The sequence below is a fragment of the Dendrobates tinctorius genome, unplaced genomic scaffold (assembly GCF_039654945.1).
Source record: "Dendrobates tinctorius isolate UK_male_01 unplaced genomic scaffold, ASM3965494v1 ptg000115l, whole genome shotgun sequence".
Taxonomy (NCBI): domain Eukaryota; kingdom Metazoa; phylum Chordata; class Amphibia; order Anura; family Dendrobatidae; genus Dendrobates; species Dendrobates tinctorius.
In genome coordinates, this window is record NW_027361783.1 from 16,634,519 (window position 1) to 16,651,395 (window position 16,877).

At 44.2% G+C, this 16,877-nt stretch overlaps 1 long non-coding RNA gene across 1 annotated transcript in view; it reads right to left on the reverse strand.

Annotated features, from left to right (window-relative positions):
- The window catches only part of LOC141101185 (uncharacterized), a 221,035-nt gene extending 208,453 nt beyond the window's left edge, over nt 1-12,582 (reverse strand). The window contains exon 1 of the long non-coding RNA XR_012234905.1: nt 12,403-12,582. This is a non-coding gene — a long non-coding RNA (uncharacterized lncRNA). The remainder of the gene's footprint in view (nt 1-12,402) is intronic.
- Between the last annotated feature and the right edge of the window lie 4,295 nt (nt 12,583-16,877).

Here is a 16,877-nt window from a genome sequence, read left to right on the forward strand (position 1 = left end):
ATTCCCTATTATTGCAAACCCTCTCATCTCTTGGCATCACTGATGGCCTTATCTGGGATCTCGTCATACCTAACAGACCGGACATGCAGCGTCTCCCAATCGCACACCACCTCCTCACCTCACCCCATATCTGTCAGAGTCCCGTAAAGTTCAGAAATAGGGCCTCTGCTCTTCTCCATCTACACATTCTGCCTCGTACAGCTCATAGAATTTCACAGCTTTCAGTATCGACTCTATGCTGATGGCACACATATCTACATCTCTGGACCAGATTTCACCTCCCTACTAACCAGAATCCCACAATGTCTGTCTGCTATTTGTGACGGACTCAGCTCCTGCTGAGCCCATTTTTTGAGTGGACCCTCTGGGTCATGGCACCCACCCACCGAGGGCGAGCTGACCTTGTGAGAATCCACCCCTATACAGGGAGTGTCAGGGGCAAGACCAAGGGGGTGAGCCACCACGACTGCTGGGACCAGACGGCCGGCTCAGGGGACACTAGACGAGTGTCTGACGACAAGGACGAGCAGGAAGCAAGACGAGACTAGACGTAGGTGCAAGGTATCTTCATTAGAATAACACAAGATCACATACAGAGAAAACAAGCAAAACGTGCAAGGTGCGCGCGTGGGCACGCCAAGGTCCATAACATGGTACGTGCCAGATGGCACGCCTAGGCACAGGTAATGGCATGATGGCATCGGACTCCGGACTGCTGGCAAACCGACAGGGTCCAGGGATCAGGCTGCGGACGTCGGCTCCGGACATCAGGCCGTAGTCATCTGGTTCCGGACCTCTGGCAACGGTCGGCAGGTTCCGGGCATCCGGCAGGCATACCAGGGTTCAGGCAAGGAGGCACGACAGATATCCAAGCAGGGTGCGTGTTTAGGGAACACGCCAAGGTCCAAGGCTAGGTGCGTGTGTAGGGGACACGCCAGGGTCCAAGGCTAGGTGCGTGTGTAGGGGACACACCAGGGTTCAAGACTAGGTGCAAGGCAAGGTGCGTGTGTAGGGGACACGCCAGGGTTCAAAGCGAGGTGCGTGTGTTGGGGACACGCCAAGGTTCGCAAACGAGACAGGGTGCGTGTGTAGCCACGCCAAAGCATAGAATAAGACAGTGCGTGTAGAGACACGCCAAGGTACAAGGTATAAGACAGAGTGCATGTAGAGACACGCCAAGGTTCAAGGTACAAGACAGAGTGCGTGTTGAGACACGCCAAGGTTCAAGGCAGGGTGCGTGCTAGAAGCGACGCCAGGGTTCAAGGCAGGGTGCGTCCTAGGAGCCACGCAGGGGGCACGCCACACTGGCCAGTGCACACGGCTGTACACAAACACGTGGCACTTACCACGGCACAGGAGATGGCCAAGGGGAACCCACGCCGGGGTTCAATGCAAGTACAAGGCAGGGAACAAGGCAAGGAACACAAGCAGAAACAGAGCCAGGTCAGAGCGAGGACAGAGTCTAGCAGCGGAGCGTAGGCAGAAGCCCAGAGCTGGGCCAAGGGAAGACCTTGGGACTAGACAAAGAAACGAGCACTAAGGAGAGGAGAAATGGTGCGTGTGCCAGGGAGCACTACAGAGCACCATAGGAGAGAGCGAGGCAGAGCAAGCAAAGAAAGGACTACAAGTCAAAGCATAGCTAAGGCGAGACATAGCAAAACAGACTAAGACAAAGAACAGCAGAAGGACTACAAGGCAAAGCAAGGCAAAGACAAACATGGCACGAGAGACAACACAAGACATGGCACAAGACAAGAGGCGGAATACGAGCACGGAGCGTGTGCAGAGACGCACTACAGAGCAAAGTGCAAGGGCACAGAATAGAGGGAGCAACCCCACAGACCCAGAGCCTTGCAGGGAAGCAACACAATAATCAGGCCCTGAGCATAGGAAGAGGCGGCCTGATATAGGGCATAGCACCTCCTCCTCCAGGTCAGGACCAGGGGAGGACTTCCGGGATTCTAGATATGACGAGATGATAGCAGAACCAGACAGTGCAGGATCTTAGGAAACGTCACATGATCAGGGTTTCAGACATGACGAGATGATCACCGAACCAACCAGTGCAGGATCCTAGGAAGAACACATGATCCGGGATTCTAGACATGACGAGATGATTGCAGAACCAGACAGTGCAGGATCTTAAGAAACATCACATGATCAATGACTCCAGACATGACGAGAAGATCACAGAAGGCAGAGCAGAAACGCAGGGATCCTGCAGCTCAGACATGAGGTGAGTCTGCACACAGCTGACAAAACATGCGCATGCACATCGCTCCAGGAGTTCTTGAGACAAACAGACATGGCAGACATGGCGGACGTGACACTATTTCATCCTTCTTCTCCACTAGATTTCTAAAACTTAATATGGACAAAACAGAATTCATCATCTTTCTCCCATCTCACTTGACTCCCCCAACAGACCTATCCATTAAAGTAAATGGCTTCTCACTCTCCCCAGTCCCACAAGTTTGCTGCCTCGGGGTAATCCTTTATACTGATCTCTCCTTCAAACCACATATTCAAGCACTTTCCACTTCCTGTCGATTTCAACTCAAAAATATTTCCCGGATCCATACATTCCTAAACCAAGAATCTGCAAAAACCCTAGTCCATGCCCTCATCATCTCATGCCTTGACTATTGCAACCTTCTGCTCCATGGCCTCCTCTCTAACACTCTCGCACCTCTCCAATCTATTCTAAACTCTGCTGCCCGCCTAATCCACCTGTACCCCCTCTATTCCCCGGCTGCTCCCCTCTGTTAATCCCTGCACTGGCTCTCCATTACCCAAAGACTCCAGTTGAAAACTCTAACCATGACATACAAAGCCATCCACAACCTGTGTCCTCCATACATCTGTGATCTCGTCTCCTGGTACTTACCTACACACAACCTCCGATCCTCATAAGATCTCATTCTATACTCCCCCCTTATCTCCTCTTCCCACAATCACATACAAGATTTCTCCCACGCATCACCCCTACTCTGCAACTCTCTATCCCAACATATCAGACTCTCGCCTACCATGGAAACCTTCAAAAAGAGCCTGGAGACCTACCTCTTCTGACAATTCTACAACCTGTAGTAACCACCAATCGACCGAACCACTGCACGACCAGCTCTACCCTTGCCTACTGTATCCTCACCCATCCCTTGTAGACCCTTGCAGAGTCCTCTCTCCTCCTGTACAAGTCGTGGCTTGAATAGCTTAAGATTACGGTACTTGTTTTTATTAGGTATACCCTTCCTCACATGTAAAGCACCATGGAATAAATGGCGCCAAAATAATAACAACAATCTTCAATGCCCTTGCTGTTGGAAGAAGATTTGCACTCAAAGTCTCATGATACATGGACCCATTCATTCTCTCATCTACACAGATCAGTCATTCTGGTCCCTTTGCAGAGAAACTGCCCCAAAGCAGGATATTGCCAAACCCATGATTCACAGTAGGTATGGTGTTCTTTGGTTACAACTTTTGCAAAAAAAAAGGGGGAGACAAAAAAGCGCAAAAGGGTCTTATCCACGTTACAAAAGACAGTATATCATGAAATATGCTCACCTGGTTAGGATGAGATAAGAGCGTGTAGGTAGCGGCTGCTGCAGATCCACAGGTCTTCAGCGACCAAAGAAATCATGAATCCAAAGGGAGTTTGTAGCTATATTCCACGCTGCCGCTTTAGACAAATTCCAGGAGAATGCTGTATGATTGCAGTGGTTTGATTCTACGCGTTTCAGGGGTCTCATGCCCCCTTCATCAGGTATTTCCTGATGAAGGGGGCATGAGACCCCTGAAACGCGTAGAATAAAACCACTGCAATCATACAGCATTCTCCTGGAATTTGTCTAAAGCGGCAGCGCGGAATATAGCTACAAACTCCCTTTGGATTCTTGGTTACAACTTGGCATTCTGTCTCCTCCAAACATGATGAGTTTTGCTTCTACCAAAGAGTTCTATTTTGTTTTCATCAGACCATATGACATTCTCCCAATACTCTTTTGAATAATCCAAATGCTCTCTTTCAAACTTCAGATGGGCCCGGACATGTACTGGTTTAAGCAGGGGGACATGTCTGGCATTGCAGGATCTGAGTCTCTGGCGGCCTAGTGTGTTACTGATAGTAGCCTTTGTTACAGTGGTCGCAGCTCTATGTAGTTCATTGACTAGGTCACCTCGTGTGGTTTTGGGATTTTTTCTCACCATTCTTGTGATCATTTTGACCCCACAGGGTGAGCACTTGTGTGGAGCCCCAGATCAAGGGAGATTATCAGTGGTCTTGTATGTCTTTCATTTTCTTATTGTTGCTCCCACTGTTGATTTCATTACACCAAGCTGCCTGCCTATTGCAGATTTAGTCTTCCCAGCCTGGTGAAGAGCTACAAGTTTGTTTCTGGTGTCCCTTAACAGCTCTTTGGTCTTCACCATAGTGGAATTTGAAGTGTGACTGAGGTTGTGGACAGGTGTCTTTTATACTGATAACAAGTTCAAACAGGTGCCATTACTACAGTTAATGAGTGGAGGACAGAGGAGCCTCTTAAAGAAGAAGTTATAGGTCTGTGAGAGCCAGAAATCTTGCATGTTTTTAGGTGACCAAATACCTATTTACCACCATAATTTGAAAAATAAATCTTGCCACACCAGACAAGGTGATTTTCTGGATTTGTTTTCTCATTTTGAATCTCATAGCTGTGGTCTACCTATCATGTCAATTACAGGCCGCTCTCATCTTTTTAAGTGAGAGAACGTGCACAATTGTTGACTGACTAAATACTTTTTTCCCCACTGTATATAGCTCCTGCACTGTAAAAGTCCATGAAAGGTGGGCAATTTTCCTACTCTAGAAATCCTGCAATTTTTTTTTAGCAGGAAAATATTATATGCCATTTATACTGAGCCAGTTGGGCATCAAAATAAAAAATCCAGAGTTGGTTGGTTAGAAATAGCATCTGTATATCGTATCTGCACTGTAACAAGTCCATATAAGGTGGGCAAATTTTCCTGCGCAAGTATTCCTGCACATTTTTTTCAGTAGAGAAATATTACACGGTATTTATACTGCACCAGTTGGGCATCAAAATGAGAAAGGCAGTTTGTCCAGTTTGTTGGTTAGAAATAGTATTGCTATATTGCCCCTGCACTGTAACAAGTCCATCTGAGTTGCATACATTTTCCTGCAATACTAATCCTGCAAAGTGTTTTTTAGCAGGGAAATATTATACAGTATGCCATTTATACTGCACCAGTTGTGCAATCAGAATAAAAAAATATCAAAATAAAAAAGCCAGACTTGGCTGGTTAGAAATAGCATCTCTGTATTGTTCCTGCACTTTAACAAGTCCATCTGAGGTGAAGAAATTTTTCTGCTATATTAATCCTGCAAAGTTTCCTCAACAGGGATATATAAACATAATTTAAAATGGGTAAGGGCGTGTGGTATGGGACAGGGAAGTGAACATGATGTTGATAGTGAGTCCAGAGACTGTGGCCATGGGCAAGGTCAAACTTTTCCTGCTGCGGGAGAACAATAAACACACATCATGTCGACCTAGCATTCTGTTGCACTTTGTAGGGAGGCACGGAATACCACTCTTGAAGCCAGAACAGTTTGAAAAGGTTGTTGGATGGATAGCAGCTAATCCTTCCATTTACTTTGCCAGCACCACTCTGTGTTCTACACGGTCCAGTCTCAGTTTCTGTTATTCTGGACCACATAATCCTCACCATTATTCTTTCCTCCCACCATACCAACTGATCAGAGACAATTGATCCCACACTGTTACCATTTCCACTTATAGATTCTGGCTTATTGTTCTTCCTGTTTCAAGTAGGACATGAGGAGATCGCATGTAGCGAAATCCATATACTTGAGCAGACACACAGGCGATGGTGGGAAAATGCAATTACTGTTGCAGGAGGTGGATGATGATGAGACACAATTCCCAACAAGCAAAGTTGTCAAGTCAGCATATCAGGAGGAGGATCAGGGTGCAGAAGTGGAAGACTAGGTGGTGTACGATAAAGTCACTTACCTTACCTGGGAAGGTGACATGCAGAGCAAGAACAGCAGCACACAGGGGATGGATCCACAGAACCACAATAGGGAAGAAGAGGCAGTGTGGTGGCAACTGTTCCTCAGAGCACCAACACAGGTAAAGTTGCCAGGCCAAGGGTTAGGTATTCCTGAGTCTGACGATTTTTTTAAAAACAATACAGTTAACCCTAAAAAGGCCATTTGCAACATCTGCCATGCCAGCATTAGCAGAAAAAGCACAACTACCATCCTGACCATCACCAGAATGCTTTGACACATGACAGCAAATCACCTGATTAGTTGGACTGAATGGCAGGGTCCGGAAACAGTGTCTGCAGGTGACACCACAGCCTCTTCCTCTGTTCTACATGGATACCAATCTCCTATCCATGATGAAGGCAAAGATGCCTCCCATCCTGCATCTGTCGTCTCACACTTGCAACCACCAACAGCAACTACTTCCACGTCCTTGTCCCAATGCAGCGTTCAGTTGTACCTAACCAAGCACATGGAACACAAGCATAAATACACAGCCACCCACTAACACTCAGTGCCCAGTCACCACTATTTCTCCTAGTGTGCTGTCCTCAAGCAAGTGTGCAATGACATCAGACGTACCATGACCAATGCTGTTACTGGGAAGGTCCACTTAACCACAGACACGTGGATAAGTGCTTGTGGCAAGGAATGATAAAATTCCCTGATGGCTCACTGAGTGAACATTGTGGATCCAGATGGCCTTTGGGACAAAACACGTGCAACCAAAGATTGTGAGCCCTGGTTCAATCAGGGTTTCCTCCACTTTCTACAGCAGTTCCTGCACCTCCTCCTCCTCAACCTCCAACTAAAAAGTCAACATCAGTTGCAAGCTGGAATCACTGGAACACTGCCCCTTAACAGGCTCTGCAGAAGTTAATCTCCTCAGGTAACAAATCACACACCGCTGCAGAGTTGTTGAAAAGTCTAACAGACCAGACTGATCTGTGGCTGACACCCCTGAACCTACAACCAGGCATGGTCATGTCTGACAATGGTCATAATCTTGTGGTGGCACTGAAGCTTGGCAACCTCACACACCTACCATGCCTGGACCATGTGCTCAACTTAGTGGTTCAGCGGTTTATTAAAATCTACCCAGATCTGCCTGAGCTACTTGTGAAAGTACGCTGTGTGTGAGCCCATTTCTTCAAGTCGGCCATAGCTATGATGCATGCTTTAAGAATTTTGAAAGGCCTATCTCTATGATTCTTTGATATATGTGTATACAGTCCAGGAGTTTTCAGCCCATGCACTTCATTACCAGTCTAGGATACCCACTTTTTAATAATTGCAAGAAAATGTTTACTGAGGCACTCCACTTTGTCTCTTCAAAGAGGTATTGGAGTGCCTCCTTCTGATTTTTGGCATCCCTTGCACCTAGTGCATATGCTTTACTAGTATAGGAGACCCACTGCTGCTTCAAGCCCGCAGCAGTTCCTGATCATGGGCACGTACCATGATGGTGATCACTGTACATTATCTGAAAATGGAGATACAGCCTCGGCAGAACCTTTGTTCCACTTAGAGCCAAGTCACTGTCTGAGGAATCAAATGTGCATGGTCAGCTGCAGCAGGTTTGCATGCATTACGGCTGTGATCACACATTGCAGCTACACAATTCATTCACATTTTTATATTGACACAATTTATCACTAGTAATTGTATTTGTCATTTCATTGAAGAAAAATGTATAAAAATGTTGTCCCAATTATGTGACCTGAAGGACCTTTGTATCCGCAGGTCCTAAAATAACTGTGGAATTCCTTCTGCACATATGTGGCAAGTCCTCTCATCTAAAACAATTGATCACATGGCCGATATAGGTCAGGTGACCTGTAGAACCACCCCTTTTATAGGTCCTGAAAAGAAATGGGTGAATTCACAAGTCATGAGAATATGACAGGTCTTTAAATGGTGCCAACTGATCACATTGGACAGATGCTGTTAATTTTACCTGGAAGGAAATTCTGATTGGATATGTAAGTTCACCTTACAACATAATATCCTGATAGGCTAAAACATGAGGATGGATAGATTTGAATACCAATCAGATATAGCCTTTCTACTGTTAAAAGATCTCTCAAGATTAGTCAAACTATTAAAACCATCTAGTGGTTGACCTGAATGACATCACAAACCTACATTATATAAGCTGGAGAGTTCCATTCAGAAGCCATTGTGGGACCATTCCCCTGAAGACAACAGTAATGGTGAAACATGTTAGGGAGGCAGCTGGTTATACAGTATGCTTTAAATAGCAAGATATGCACTGGTCCTAATAGGCAGTCAGTGATGGTCCGCGGCCACACAATGCAGGAGATATAGGAATGAATTTATAGGTTTGAGATCTACATTAGGGCAAAACTAATTTTTAGGAGGGAATATCAAACTAATAATTCCACAACGAATCTTAAACCTACTGTTGAGAAAAAGATCAACAACAATATATTATAATAAATAGATTATAAGTATAAATTCTATTAATCTCATACTATGAAATGGATATAATTAAAAATACATACATCCAGCAGTTGAGGATCTTGAATAAAGGACTGTGGTGTACAAAACATTTATGGATCTATACAATGATAGGTATATTGATCCCCCTCATTACTTCTCAAGACCAATAGACATCCATACAGTGACAAATATAAACCTTGTGGTTTTATAAATTCACTTATATTAGTATATTCATTTTTTTAAAAAAAGGAACTTTTTAGTAATCACAGAATCTTTAGTTAGGGTCTATTTGTCATTGGCAATTTGTAAATAAGAAAAATGTACAGGGGCACATCATTTTTTCGTAAGATGCCTGTTGCATTTACTACACAGAAACTTTAGGGTTTGACACCAACGGAGCCACAACTACTGACTGGCTTAGGCCTGTTTTACACATCCATTTTTTTGCATTCGTCAGAGTGTGAAAAAACAGATCCGTTTTTTTGACGGATCCGCGGTAGCCGCTAATGGAAGTCTATGGGACTAAAAACGGATCCTCCAAAAAAAATGGCGGATCCGTTTTTTTAACGGAAACCAACGGATTTTGACGGATTTACAAAAACGGAAGTGTGATCCAGGCCTTAGCAACCACTGATGCACCAAAAAGGCAGAAGACAGTAGGTCTTCCCTCTAGCCCTTACAATGTGCAGTTAGTCTCCTCTAGATATTTACGGATGAATCCAGCTAGCTTCAGAGCAATGTTTGCAAGCTGTAAGGCCTCATTCAGACGTCAGTGTTATTCAAGTATGCAAGAAAATGGTATGGGTGTCATCAGGGTTTAGTCAGTGTCATCGACATTTCATCAGTGTTTTTAATGCGTGGATAAATAAATAAAGTACAAAGCTTCTTCTATCCTTTGCATTGTTAATCACTGACAGCACTCGGACTGTACACTGATGTACATGTATTGTAGTGTGGGTGTATGTGATTTTCAGGGACCCACAGACTTGTATTGGCACTTTGTATCCATGCTGCCAGAAACAGCGGACATGTTAACAGCACCATAATCCATAATGTGTACTTGTTCCATCCATAAAAAATAAACAAATGTAATACATATGTGAAACACAGACGTCTGAATGATGCCTATTGCAAAGAACTTGCGAGCGCTGCTTTCCTTGTCTTGGAGACTGACCGCCCCTAACAAACTGCAAACATGTCTAATAACTTAGAAAACAAGCAGTAAACAATAAAAATAGAAGGGTATATATACTCTTCTGCCATTAGCTCAGTTAGGTTTAAAAAACAATGCTATGTTTTGCTGCCCGATCCTTTTTGTGTGGCCTCAGCAGTGACGTCACGTCGACAGTGCTACAGTTAATCACTGAGTTTAACCATGAGACAGAAGCAAAATGCACTGAATAAACATATACCCTTCTGTAAGTAAGTAAAAACAATAGTGCATTTAAATAAAGGGTTAGTGATGAGCAATCGTGCTCGAATAACATGTTATCTGAGCATGCTTGGGTGTTATCCAAGTTTCTTGGGCGTGCTCGGATAATATGTTCAAATCCCTGCTGCTGCATGATTCACGGCTGTTTGGCAGCCACAACACATGTGGGGATTGCCTGTTTGTTAGACAATCTCTGCATGTGTGGTGGATGTCTTAACATATTATTCGACCACTCCCAAAATACTCGGATAGCAGCCTAGCATCACTACACAGGGTACTTCGTATACACGTTTTTTGATTAAAAAAAAAAAAAACAACCAGTAAAAGCTATCCCACCAACATCAAGGTGTGAGCAAATCGGAATGGTCCTAACCTCAGTATTAACCCCTTCACGTCATGCTCCATACATGTACTGCGCATGTTGTGTCTCTCCCTTTGATGTGGGCTCCGGTGCTGAACCTACATCTTTCCCGAAACATGTCAGCAGATTTGAACAGCTGACCTGTGCCCCTAACAGTCGCTGGTGGAATCGTGATCCACCTGCGGCTGTCAACCTGCTAAATGCCGCTGTCAATCTCTGACAGTGGCATTTAATGTGATCGCGCCAGAAGCGAGTCACTAATCCCGCCGATCAGCACCAATGTCACATGATCGCGGGTCACTGATATGCTGGTATGACAACCCGGGGTCTGCAGCACACCACTGTGGTTGTCATTGCTGGATTCCTATGAGCTTTGCCCAGTGGTCGGTGCTCATAGCAAGTGAGACTTTCTGCTACATAGAGCAGGGCTGATATCCTGTTCTAAGTAGCACAAGCGATCGGGCGATTGCAGCTTCTAGTGTCCCATGGAGACTAATTGAAGCAAGTGTAAAGTAAAAAAAATATGTTTTTAAAAATATTAAAAAAATAAATAATATATAAAAGTTCAAATCACCCCCCATTCGCCCCATTCAAAATAAAACAATTAAAAAAATACACATATTTGGTATCACCGCTTTCAGAGTCACCTGATATATCAAGATATAAAAAGAATCAATCTGATCGGTAAACGCTGTAGTGGAAAAAAAGTCAAAATGCCAGAATTACGTTTTTTTGGTTGCTGCAATATTGCATTAAAATGCAATAACAAGCGATCAAAAGTTCGTATCTACACAAAAATGGTATCAATTAAAACATCAGCTCGGCACGCAAAAAATAAGTCCTCATCCAGCCTTACATGACGAAAAATGACGACGCTACGGGTCCGGAAAATTACGCAATTTTTTTTAAAAACAAACTTTGGATTTTTTTTCACCACTTAAATAAAATACAACCTATACATGTTTGGTATCTACAAACTCATAATGACCAGGAGAATTATAATCGCAGGTAAGTTTTAGCAATTGGTGAACATGGTAAAAAAAAACAGTTGTGAAATTGCTCTTTTTTTGCAATTTCACCACATTTAGAATTTTTTTCGCGTTTTCTAGTACAAGATAAGGTAAAACCAATGGAGTTGTTCAAAAGTACAACTCATCCCTCAAAAAACAAGCTCTCACATTGGCCACATTGACTTAAATATAAAAAAAGTTATGGCTCTGAGAAACAGGGGAGCAAAACACCAAAACTCGAAAATGAAAATGGGCTGTGGCTTGAAGGGGTTTAAACCTTACCATGCAACATAGTGACGTCAGTATGTATAAGAGCTGAGCAAAACAGGGTCCCGAATATGAACACATAGCAAATGGGAAGCTATATAAGGGCAGAGTCAGATTGCCTTACAGTATTTGTTGTGCGAGAATCACATTGTAAACCTTGTACTGGCTGTCGGCTCTCCTGACCTGAGCTTGACAGCTGCATAGTTATCCATCACGCTGTCTTGCTCAGGTCAGGAGAGGTGCCAGGTCAGTCCATTCAGTGTGATGCGTTTCTCGTACACGTTATATGGCCATCTGACTCTGCCCTAAATGTAATATATAGCGAAGGTAGTACAACTCGGTGTATATATCATGTAGGGGAATCTAATATAATCACAGTCATAAATTTAGATAATATCCCACCCACATGTACACCCATGGACTGTAAATGACCAGTTGTAAAAATATGCAAAGCACAAAAAAGGGGGAGGACGAATCCAAAATACAACTAACGGTCATATGTGAAATTACTTTATTGAAGTGAAAGGCAAGGTACAAACATAGCATGCTAAACAGCCACAAAAAATAATTAAAATAGATAAAAGACAACAGCAAATAGGGACACAAGGACCCATGAAGCCAATACTGCACTGAATATTACATATAGTTGCATAGCAGTGGTATACATTGCACTCTATTATAAAGAGCCTCAAATAGAGCTGGTAAAATACCTATGGTAAACTAACAGTAGCAGGCTAGATGATATTCAACCCAGGTGATAGTAAAAAATATATATTCATGTGAACAATTTAATTACCTGAATCAAATGGCAACTGGCAGACAGCAAACAAAGGGTCCCTGTGTCCGCCCCAATGCTCGTTTCGGAACACCTTCATCAGGGGGCGGTAAATGTAATATCCAGCTGAAAGGAAGGGAGGCCACACCCTTACCTGCACTAATGCAGAAACCTGAAACTAAGCCAAGAAAATGGTATGCATGCAGCATAGGAGCATGTTCACACTTATGCTCTTTCAGACATCAGTGTGACCGGTATTTATGGTGACAGTCTTCACATGTACTGGAGACACTTACACATGTAGACTCTGTGCATATGTCAGTGTGTTTTCACGGACTATGTGTCCGTTGGCAAAACAGACTGATATGTTAATTTTTTAACAGCAGTATGGTCCGCAAAACGTCCCCCACACGTGCTCACTGATGAAACATGAATGACATCTTGAAATCAGCGGTACAGTTCATGCTATTACCCGACACTGCTTGCTTTAGCAAGGCTGGTTGTCAAATATGAGGGGGGATTCCATTCCGGTTTTTTAAAATTATTTATTTAAGTAATTTTAAAAAACAGTGTTGGATTAGCGACAGCAGGTGTAGGCTGATGGTAGTAGTAGTCCACCTGCTATCGCTGCTATCAGTTGAAAACAGTTCTTAACATTCTCCCCTGCTAGCGCTGATCACAGCACAAGCATGGGACAATGACGTGAGTCTTCAGCACCTGGGGAACAGTGCGAGCAATGCCGCTGCTTCCCAGACGCCGGTACGTGTGGTACTGATGCGGCACACAGGCAGCACATGGTTGCCACACGTATGCCATAAGTGTTACACATACAGACACTGATATCTCTGCTACTGTTCTTCTCTGGTACTGGAAATATCAGCATGTGTGAAAATGCCCTTAAACTGATAAAGTATGAGACAGAAACAAAATGAAATGAATGAAAATATACCCTTTTACTTTTTTTCAAAATGGTGTTTGCAAAGTACCATATGTTATTTAAATGCACTATTGCTTTTACTTATTTACTTACAGCAGGATATATGCTAATTCAAATCATTTAATTTCTCTCTCATATTTTGTCTGTTTAATGGCCAGTGTGAACATGCTTCTATTTTGCATGCAAACCAACTTATAGTCCAGTTGATTTTTTGGGGAGTTTACAATGACTGAGCTTTGTAGCTCTTTGAAAGTAAATGGCACAATCCATAGAGTTCACTGTTGTTTGGGTGCAGACCTGCTGCCAGCACTGCAGCCAAGCAGCAGAGATAGTTAACAGAAACAGCAAGCAAAGCTAGCATGCAGAAGATTGCTAAAAAAGGATAATCCCTTTAAAAACTCCTGCAAATGGAGAGAATTTTAATAAGAAAGGTGAAAAGTTACTTATGTGACTAGCAGAAATAGTGCTAACTGCTGTTGCTTCAAAAGCATCCAGCAACTAGAGGGGTTAACAAAGTCGGAACCAGGGAGTGGTTAGCAGAGCCCCAGGGGGATTGTGGGCAACTTGTTTACTGTTCTGGCAGCAGCCTAAGGGATGAGTGGTGTGTGTCAGTGATCTGTCTCAAAAACATTCAGGCAAGTGCACCATAGGGACACAGGATTCCATTACAGAGTGGAACTGGGCTACCCCTATACTGCTAGTTGAGAAAGTCTATCAGGAGCAGGAAGATAAGGACTGGAAGAAGTTGTGTTATCGGATAATCTCCCTCAGCAAACCCTCCCTCCTCCATTACAATGTACTAGATATAATGCTGTGTACTACTGTGCCTTTGCAAAGAGTCTTGATCGGTGCTGAACTGTGCTATCAAAAGAGACTGTTAGTCAATGTGCCTCTAAGAAGCAGCTCTACTGTTTATAAAGCCTGTGCATAAGAGACTTGAATTGTACTGAATGTGCTGTGATATTAAACTATACTGTTCATATTCATGAGGACTCTATCAATTGTGTCTGTGTGAGCAAGTGGATCCATCTTGTCCCTGAGGAAGCTGCAGTACATGGTCACCCTGAGTAACGGTTCCCCCAGAGTTCCAAAGAAGCCATGAGACCTGTCCCGCCCCTATCTGAACCTAGTGGCGTACTTGTAACACTTATTTTAGAAGCACTTCGCAATTTTATTTATTGATATAGCTGAGAAAACTGGTTTAAAAAGTACTTGTATGTTTGCCATGTGCTCTGATAATATTCTCGAGACCCTGCAGCTGCATGTTTTGCACTAATGGTGCATTCTGTCAAGGTGGCTCTTTTATTTAGCGTTCCTTCCACCGCCAAAATAATCATTTTTAAAATTGGTCAGACATACCTGAAGTTTGTCAGGGGGGCAGGTCTTTCCCCCCTGGACACAGACGCCTCACATACGTCAGTCATGTCCTGCTTTTGAATTTGGCGCCGCCTCCTCAGCGTTCATTTCTTTTTCTTGTGCCTGCGCCGTAATATTCTTTCAGTGGTGCAGCAGGACCTGTGATGACGTCAGCACCATGTGACCAGTAGGGGCGGAGCTCACCAGAGCAGTGGTGCAGCAGGACCTGTGATGACATCAGCACCATGTGACCAGTAGGGGCGGATCTCAGCAGAGCAGTGGTGCAGCAGGACCTGTGATGACGTCAGCACCATGTGACCTATAGGGGCGGAGCAGAGCAGGGCAGCGGTGCAGCAAGATCTGTGGTGATGTCAGAATATTACAGCGCAGGTGCGAGGGAAAGAAATGAACGCTGAGGAGGCGGCACCAAATTCAAAAGCAGGACATGACTGATGCATGTGAGGCACCTGTGTCCAGGGGGGAAAGTCCTGCCCCCCTGTCAAATATCAGGTATGTCTCACCAATTTTAAAAACGCTTATTTCGGCGGTGGAAGGGACGCTAAATTAAAGAGCCACCTTGACAATAGGCAGCATTTGTGCTGCACAAGGTGGCTCTTTTACTTAAAAATGCCTGGGGGGGTGACAGGTTCCCTTTAATGCCAGGATTAAACTACTGTAGAATACGGATGAGTGCTATGCAAGAAAGCAAGAACACATTGCATCGCACTCGGACCAGTGTTAATCTATGGGGCAGATCACATCTGTGATTTTCTCATGCCGAATCGGCATATGAGAACAACCGGAACATGCTGCGATTGGCACCAAGACTTGGCCGAGTCTCTGCTCACTCGCACCCATATAAGTCTATGGGTGTGAGTGACACAACGCACAGCACTCGGATATCATCCAAGTGCGGTGTGATAAACGCCGAAGTCGGCAATGGAGGAGATGGAGAAAATACTTTCTCTGCCTCCTCACAGCTGTGCTCCAATTCTCTCTGTGTGAGAGGCTCGGAGTGCAGTAGCAGGACACTCAGCTCCCACTTGCAGCAGAGCAGCAGCTGAGGATCATTAGCATATCACATCCAATGCTCTCTCATCGGATGCCATACGCTAGTGTGACCCCGGTCTAAGAGAATTTGTTACCAGGTTTTTGCCTTCCCATCTGAGAGCAGCATTAGAAAGGAATAGAGACACTGATTCCAGTGATGTGTCACTGATTCCAGTGATGTGTCAGTTACTGAGTTGCTTTCTGCACTTTTGATAAAATTCCTGTTTTATCTAATGCAGATCTATCAGTTTTTTCAATGCTGAGCTGTGAATAACCCCGCCCATATCATTGATTGAAGGTATTCTGCATACACTGTGCACAGGCAGAAAGGTGCTAATCCAAGGTGTGGGTCGGGTTATACAGAGCTCATGAATATGGAGGACTTACTGACAGCATGTTTACTAGTCCTTGAATGATAATCTGATGATAATACAGTGATTTTATGAAAACTGCAGCAAACAGCCCAGTGATATCTTTGTGGAATCTCTGCATCTACCTTATGCTTCCCTCACATTAGATAGCAAAAGCCTGATGGTAGATTCCCTTTAGGGCAGTTTCACACGTCAGTGTCTCTGGTACATGTAGTGACAGTTTTCTCACATACTGGAGACACTGAGGCTGGTTTCACATTTGCGTTTTTTAGCGCTGGAAAAAAACGCTAACCTGCGCATGCGTTTTTTCCCCTATATTTAACATGGGTGCGCATACCTGCGCGCTTGTAAGCGCATGTATGCGATTTTCATGCGCTGCGTTTTTTTGGGGTGTGCGATTGGATTTTCCAGACGCAGCATGTTGCATTTTTTGGCCCTGCAAAAAAGCGCATGCGCACATATGCGCACGTTTTGCGCTAAAAATGGCCATTATAGCCTATGGATGCGCATATGTGCGCACTGGCATGCTCATGTAAGCGTTTTTTTGCATATGCGTTTTTTTTTTTAACCATGGAATTTAGGGGTTTGGGTTAGAGTTAGGGTTAGTTAAGGGGGTTTAGGGTTAGGGTCAGGGTCAGGGTTAGGGTTGGGTTTTGGGTCAGGGTTAGGGTTAAGTATGGTTTGGTTAAGGGTTAGGGTCAGGGTTAGGGTCAGGATTAGGGTTAAGTATGGTTTTGTTAAGGGTTAGGGTCAGGGTTAGGGTTAGGGTTAGGGTCAGGGTT